This window comes from Heteronotia binoei, chromosome 1 (genome assembly GCF_032191835.1).
Source record: "Heteronotia binoei isolate CCM8104 ecotype False Entrance Well chromosome 1, APGP_CSIRO_Hbin_v1, whole genome shotgun sequence".
Taxonomy (NCBI): domain Eukaryota; kingdom Metazoa; phylum Chordata; class Lepidosauria; order Squamata; family Gekkonidae; genus Heteronotia; species Heteronotia binoei.
In genome coordinates this window covers 198353078-198361687 of record NC_083223.1, presented here as the reverse complement: position 1 = coordinate 198361687, position 8610 = coordinate 198353078, and positions in this window count along the sequence as shown.

The following is an 8610-nucleotide window of genomic DNA, read 5'->3' as shown; positions in this document are numbered from 1 at the left end:
TAGCTTCCCAGGAAGTTGAAAAGGAAGAGGGAAGAACCATGTATGCTACTCTGAAGAAATGTAGGAGAAATTGTATTAAATAAACTTACATAATTTCTTAAGCAAAAATAGAATGGCCTTGCTTCCCTTCAGACAATGTACAATAGTGTGTCTTTGAATCATGTAAGAGATGGACTTTGCTAAAGAATGTATTACCTCAAAAAGTTTTCATTTCCCTCCTCCATTTACAACCCAAAGAAAACATGCCACTAAATTCCACACTGAAACACAGGCCAGGTCAGAACCCAATAAAAGAATAAATAGGTAATCAAAAACTTTATTAACCTCCTATTAGTAAAACTACAGTAACTAAATACAGATGTGAAAGGAACTATAAAATTAAGGAACATGCTTTGGGACATTAAAACCCATAAGAGTTAGATTATGAAAATTAGTATAAAGTGTTACCAATTGAGTCAATTAATTATTTTAATTTTATTATGGAATATACCACTGCATATTGTTCCCTACTAGAAATATAATAAGGTTGGTAATTATTAGTTGTACTCTCAAATCCTCAGGGAGAAAAACTCACTTTTCATCAAAAGATCTAAATTGGATCGTGACTATTTTGTGTACATGCATTCTTGCACTACCACTTAAGGACTGGGGTTGATGCATGGCTTCTTCCCCCCTTCCCAGTACACAATAAAATGTGAAGTTGGTTCAGCTCTTTGGGTGGGGACACATGCAAGAGGAGCCAGAGTGAAGCTATATGGCTTTCCCTCCTAGTTCTTTGCCTGCCTGCTGACTCTCACAGAACCTAGAAGAAATATTTTGCTCCTTCAATGGAGATTGATTCTATGATCTAAACAGATTATGTAGAAATTTGAACAGAGATGTAATGTACTGAGTGACGAGACGTGTTGAAGGCAACATGCTTTATTAGCGAGTACATCACAAAAGCAAAGCAACATGGGCCGGGTCCCACTTATATACATACCCTGGAACAACCCTCAGTCTGGCCAGGTCCAATCCTGGCCAGTTAAACTTCCCACCACAGATCTTGATTGGTGGAGCGTATTTGCAGAGATACATCCGGGGACCAGTGGACTTCCACTGGCCACCTCCACAGCGTCCGCTGTGTTGTAAGTTCGTGACTGAAATGCAAGACACAACACTCCTCCCCCCAGTTCAAGACACAAAGCCTTTCAAGTAGGCTGGTGCCATGCGTTCCCAGGTTGACCTCCTCGGGGTTATTTGGAGAGTTGGAGCGGCCGCCGTGGCTGGCGAGGCGGCTGGTTCCTCATGGTGAGTTGATGCCGGAAAAGGGCTGTCCGTCACCTGTTGCTGTTCCAGAATCTCCTCTCTGAGGGGGGGTGCTCCCTCCGCTGTGGTGCTCTTCCGCCCGCATAGTCAGTGTGGCCGGTATAGGCTGGGCAGCTTCTGGGGGTGTTGCTGTTAGTACTCCCCCGCTTCCCGCTCCCCCGATCACTGTCGGTTCTTCCAGCAATGTGCGACAGCGCAGCTGGTCAATATGCCTCCTTAGGATCTGGCCCCCCTCCGACGAGACCTAGTAGGAGCAGGACCCGGTGACCCGCAGCACCCGAGCAGCTAACCTCTCTGGCCCGCTTGCAAAGTTCTTTGCGTATACTGGATCTCCTGGAAAGAATCCCCTAGCGGCTTCCCTGGTTTCGGGGGAACTGCGGAGGTCCGTAGCTTGGTCAGGATGCAACCTGTCTAGCCTTGTGATCAACTTCCTCCCCATTAGTAACTCGGCAGGGCTTAACCCGGTGAAGGAGTTGGGGGTGATTCTGTTATCAAATAGGAAGGCTGCCAGGCGGTGATCCCAATCTCCCTGTACAATGCGACCCAGACCCTCTTTAGTGGTGCGCACCATGCACTCTGCTTGGCCGTTGGTGGTTGGATGGAAAGGGGTGGACCGAATGTGCTGGATGAGGTACCGATTCAAGAACTCCTGGAATTCCCGGGAGGTGAAAGCGGTCCCATTGTCCGTGATGATTGTCTCGGGAATCCCATGAGTGCAAAAGACCCTTTGCAAGGCTCTGACCGCCGCTGCAGTGGAGGTTGAAGCTACGGGAATCACTTCCAACCACTTGGTATATGCATCGACTAAGATAAAGAATATTTGACCCTGGTATGGCCCCACAAAGTCTAGGTGTAACTGGGACCACAGCCTCCTGTTGGACTCCCAGCAGTGGACAGGGGCACCGGGTGGATCAGGTCAGGACTTTTGGCAGGGTTGGCACCTTCGAACCCACCCTTCTATCTCCTCGTCCATCCCGGGCCACCATACATAGCTACATGCCAGGGCCTTCATGCACACTATCCCCGGGTGTGTTTCGTGTAAGGCTTCCAGCACTTGCTTCCACAATGGGGGGGAACCACCACCCTGCTACCCCAGAGAAGGCACCACTTGTGCATGGACAGTTCTTCTCTGCATGATGCGAATGCCCTGAATTCTGCGTCCAGTTTGCCCACGGGCCACCCCCTTCCCACCCAGTCTAAAATGCATGCGAGGATGCGGTCTCTACCCGTGGCCCTAGCTACCTCAGTGGTGTGGAGGGGCCTCTCTGGTAGAGTCTCTATAAGCATCACATGGTGGGCGGGGGCGCGATCCAGGTCCATAGAGGGCAGCGGCAGGTGGCTGAGGGCATCTGCGTGTCCCATAGCTTTGCCGGGGCGGTGGACCAGGGCATATGTGTACAAGTTGAGGAACTGGTTCCACTGCAGGATGCGTTGTGAATTTGCGGTGTCTGGCGGTCTGGGGCGAGGAGGCCCAGTAGCGGCTTATGGTCCGTGGTGATCGTGAAACGCCTACCGTACAGGTAGTCGTTGAATTTATGCACACCTGCCACTATTGCCAAGGCCTCCTTGTCTATCTGGGCATAGTTGCGCTCCACGGGAATCAGGGTCCTCGAATAAAAGGCCACAGGAACCTCCCTCCCATCCGGGAGTTGGTGCTTCAGAACAGCACCCACCCCGTACGGGGAAGCATCGCAAGCCAGAATCACTGGTAAGGATTCATCAAAATGGTGGAGCACATAATTGGAAACTAGGAGGTCCTTGAATGCCTGAAAAGCAGCAGCCTGCTTCTTTTCCCATACCCACGGGGCATTTTTTATCGAGGAGCCTATGAAGGGTTCTGCGATGGCCGCTTTGTGGGGCAAAAATCCTGGTCTTGTCGGCCGTTGGTGGATTCCCGCGGCATCTACTGCAAACCCCAAGAACTCTACCCTCAACACCCCAAGGGAACACTTCTCCCGCTTTACTTTAAGTCCCGCCGCCTGGAAATGGCGGAGTACCTCACGCAGACAGCTGCTGAACTTCTCAGCGTTCGGGGTGGCAATCAAAACGTCATCAAAAAACGGTTGCACTCCAGGGATCCATTTGAGAAGAGAATCCATAATGCTCTGAAAAATCCCCAAAGCCACACTAACCCCAAATTGCAACCGCCGCACCTGAAAAGCTGCCCTGTGAGTCACAATGGCCTGGGCTTCTGCTGTCTCGGCATCCACCAGGAGTTGCTGGTACGCCTGGGCCAAATCCAGTTTCCCAAAAACCTTAGAGCCTGCTAGGGCTGCCAGTATGTGGCTGACCACCGAAACGGGGTATGGGTTGTCCTGAAGTGCCTTATTTATTGTGCACTTGTAATCAGCGCATATGCGCATGTCTCCATTCAGCTTCACTGGAGTGACTATGGGTGTTTCCCATGCAGCATAGGATACTGGTTCTAGCACTCCCTGGGCTGTGAGGTGGTCCAGCTCGGCTTCTATTTTTGGTTTAAGAGCGAACGGAACTCGCCTGGCCTTCAGCCTTATCGGTCTCACGTGGGGATCAAGGGGTAAGGTGATGGGTGGCCCCTTGTAGCACCCCAGGGACCCATCAAACACTTCTGGGAATTCCTGGCACACGTGCTTGAAATTTTGCATTCGCATCTGCTGCACCCCCACTATTTGAATACCCAGTGGTCAAAACCAGGCCAGCCCCAGTGATGTGGTGTTTGACCACGAGAATGTCCAGCTTGCCCTTAAAGTTCTTAAACTCTACCCTTACAGTGGCCCAACCCAAAATCTGTACAGGGCTTTTTTGGAAGTCCCACAGTATGAAATCCACCGGTCGCAGCCGGGGCCGGCCACGGGGACAAAGTTTTCTTAGAGACTCCTCCGAAATTATGGAGATAGAGGAGCCTGAGTCCAGCTCCATTAGGTATGAAGCGCCCTCGATTAGGACCGACACCCTGACTTTATCTGGGGTGGCGAGGGGCAAGTTCATTACCTGCAGTCTAGTCGATGCGGTTGAGTAGGCATCGGTCGAGTTGTGGTTGGTGGCCAGTTAAATCCTGGCCAGTTAAACTTCCCGCCACAGATCTTGATTGGCGGAGCATATTTGCGGAGCTACATTCGGGGACCAGTGGACTTCCACTGGTCACCTCTGTAGCATCCACTGTGTTGTAATTTCGGGACTGAAATGCAAGACACAACAAGAGAGATGGGTGTAAACCACACCATGGTTCTCCTGAATTTATGGTCCAGTGGAAAACAGCAGTGTGGTGTGGTAAATAGTGCTCTAAAAAGTGTAGGTTTTAAAAGTCAGCTAGGCACTTGATTTATATATATTTTTGGATCCTCATACAAGATTAGTTTTTCTTTGAAAGGAATTCAACATTCTTAAAATGATTGGTGTGTTTGGCATCCTTTTAAGTTTTAGCCAAGTCTAAATTGGCTGGTTGGCTGATTGGAGGCATTTTCTGAAAAGATTGTGCCAAAAATCCTTTTTCCTCCAACCATAAAAGTCTATGAGACTAAGTAAGAAGTAAAAGAAACCAAGTATGTTCTGGGCATTCTCCAATAGTGACTACTATACTCCACTTCTTGGACAAATTGGAGCTGGCCACATTGATGCAAAAATGGCACATCTTAAATTACATCTCTGTTTTAATTATGAATGAAGAATGTAATGATGCTCAAACTACTATATATATGAGACTTCAACCAACATAAGCTCATAAGCTAAGCCTGTTATTTTTAAACACTATCAGCATTTTTAATTATTAGTAACCAAACACCACAATACATCACTGGGCAGCCCCTTCAAGGAGCTTCTGGCAGTAGCTGTAGCTTGGCCAGACCAGCTAGGCTATCATTCAAAAAGGGAGCAGTCATGGGAAGTGAGGGAAGTCTGTTGGATATATTCATGATTAAGCCTGGTGTATAAAAGGGGCCAAACAGCAGACCAGGGAAGAGGCTTCAGGTCTTCTCCAGGTTGTAGAGGAGAGACTTGAATAAGGGATGAGAGAAGGATAAAGATGCAGTTTATTCATTCTCTGCTCTACATCTAAGGCCTTTGCCAGCCTTGGGGTCTCAGCTGAAACCCTAGAGGCACACAGGGAGGACCAAACAATCATCGATGTCTTGGACCCCCCCCCCACATGCATTACCCTGTTATGTAACTTAGCATCATTTAACATGCCATGTTAATATTTATGCTTTGTTTCAGCTTCCTTCCAGTTTTTTTAACCTGATCTTAATTTTTGCATCCCAGTTCTATTACACTGCTGATTGGTTGACCCATTTTGTTGACTGCATTGAGTTACGCTGTGTAATCTTCCGTGAGTCTCAGTGAGAAAGGTAGACTATGAATAACATAAACAAATAAATTGTAGGCCTTTCATGATCTGATTTTATAACTGAAAATGTTGGGGACTGAACTTGGGACCTTTTGTATATAAACCAGATGCCCTACCACTGAGCCATGGCCCTCACCTCCAGGGTAGAGGCTACGGGAAGCACATGTATGAAGACAATATGGCTTCAACAGGTTATATTCAAATGAACTTGATTTGTTCTCTCATCAGGATGATTTCTAAACACTGGCTAGCAATGGACCAAATGAAAAGTGGCCACAGGCATCATTTCCCTAAGTTCCTATTTTAGTAGCAATTGCATGGCTAATTCTGTCTTGCACTAGGGAAAGAAGCTGCTATTCGGAATCAGCATTGTGTTGGTGCTGAATGCTGTAAATAGGTCAGTTGCAATGCAGTGCCAAGCAAACCCTCCACTGACCTTTGACACTTCCTCTGAAATATGACCATAAAAATAATGAGTCTGTAAACTGCTTTTGGCAATTATACCATTCTTGGAATGAAAGGACATTGTCATTAGCATGCAGTTTATGGACACCAGCTTGCTGGGTTTGGCATGCAGCCAAGCTGGAAAAGGGAGCTGGATTTAAAGCTGACACAGGTTCAATGGGATAATTAGGCAGGTTTTGTTTGAGTTTGTTGATATAAATGTGCAAGAGATTAGCCTTTTCCCCTTTCGGCTCTGGGTAATGATCAGGACTAACAGGTGGTAAACTAATGGCAGAACATGAAATTAATACTTTGTTTCCTGGTACCTTCCTTTGTTGTTTTTCTGTAGAGGATTTCTTCAACATCTTTCAGCCTACAGAGAAATCTTTGCCCTCCCTCTTTGCATCCCTGTTGCTTTTGAACTAACAGAGTCTAAAGCATGAAGAAAAACAAGACAGGACAACATCAAGTGGGTTCATCTGTAAAAGCAGCAAAAAACTACATAACAAATTCTGCATATCCACCTTATTTATCATGGGTTTATGCATGTTGCCCTGTCCTGGATGGCCCAGGCTTCAGAGCTCTTCAGATCTCAGAAACTAAGCATTTGGATTTGTATAGGAGACCACCAAGTAAGTCCTGTGTCATGACATGGAGGCAGGCAATAGCAAACCAGCTCTGAACATCCCTTACCTTAAAAACCTGATGGGGTTGCCATACATTGACTGCAACTTAATGGCACTTTCATCCACCACATGTATGTGTTATGGGCAAAGTCCCACTAATGAAGAAAAAGAAGAAATTGGATTTATATCCCGCCCTCCACTCCGAAGAGTCTCAGAGCGGCTCACAATCTCCTTTACCTTCCTCCCCCACAACAGACACCCTGTGAGGTGGGTGGGGCTGGAGAGGGCTCTCACAGCAGCTGCCCTTTCAAGGACAACCTCTGCCAGAGCTGTGGCTGACCCAAGGCCATTCTAGCAGGTGCAAGTGGAGGAGTGGGGAATCAAACCCGGTTCTCCCAGATAAGAGTCCGCACACTTAACCACTACACCAAACTGGCTCTAATAGAAGGCCAGTCAGTTTTGACTGATGGGATACAGAGTGCATAGCCTTTTGCTTATGTCAGTCACCTCACAAAACCATTACACAAATGGAGACAATGAGAAGACCCCTCCATTGTTCCACCTGCTACAGCAGCAATAGTCACAGTGATGGAAGGAATTTCAAGAAGGTTGAGAGGTGGAGAAATATTCTTCCACAAATCCCCTGAACTTTTGCCTGTCATTGAGGCTATTGGCATAGATGGAAACTTTCTTCTTTTGACTGTAGCCTTCAGGAGATGATGCGATAAGAATACCTCATCCTTCCCAGGTTAGAAGCTTCCTTTGGAATGGTGGGAGAAGAGGACAGCTGTCTGTCTTGTTTCTGTCCCACCACTCCATCTTGACCACTCCATCCTGATTGTTCTTGTTGTCACTCCACTCCATCCTGATTGTTCTTGTTGTCACCCCACTCCATCCTGATTGTTCTTGTTGTCATGATCTTTGAAACTGATTTGCATCTCCAGGATTGCCTTAAGAACATAAGACATGTTGGATCAGGCCAATGACCAATCTAGTCCAACACTCTGTGTCACACAGTGGCCAAAAAAACCCCAGGTGCAATCAGGAGGTCCATCAATGGGGCTAGGACACTAGAAGCCCTCACACTGTTGCCCCTCCCAAGCGCCAGGAACACTGAGCATCACTTGCCCCAGACAGAGTTCCAACAATCTCTCTCTCGGCTTGGCTTCGCGAACGAAGATTTAAGAAGGGTGCAATAGTCCACGTTTGCTGCAGGCTCGCTGGTGGCTGACAAGACCAATGTGGGACAGGCAGGTCCGGCCACAGCGGCTGCAGGGAAAAGTCTGATTTAGGGTTGGTCCTGTAGCAGTGCGATTCTTCCTCAATCTCCTTTTGTCCTCAAGACCAGCTATGCGTGTGTTCTCAAAGGAAGAGACAGCCTGGTGGATGGTGTGCCTCCATGCTTTGCGATCTGAGGCTAGGTCAGACCACTGGTGATGGTTGATGTGACAGGTGCTAAGGGATTTCTTCAAGGAGTCCTTGTACCTCTTCTTTGGTGCCCCTCTATTTCGATGGCCGGTGGAGAGTTCGCCATACAGGGCAATCTTGGGAAGGCGGTGGTTTTCCATCCTAGAAATATGCCCTGCCCAGCGCAGCTGCGTCTTCAACAGCAGTGCCTCAATGCTGGTAACCTCCGCCCGCTTGAGGACTTCAGTGTTGGTCACAAAGTCACTCCACTGGATGTTGAGGATGGTGCGAAGGCAGCGCTGATGAAAGCGCTCAAGGAGTCGCAGGTGATGACGGTATAAAACCCACGATTCGGAGCCGTAGATGAGGGTTGTCATCACAACCGCTTTGTAAACATTGATCTTTGTGCCTTTTTTCAGATGCTTGTTGCTCCACACTCTTTTGTGCAGTCGGCCAAATGCAAGGTTTGCCTTTGCCAGCCTGTTGTCAATCTCCTTGTCGATC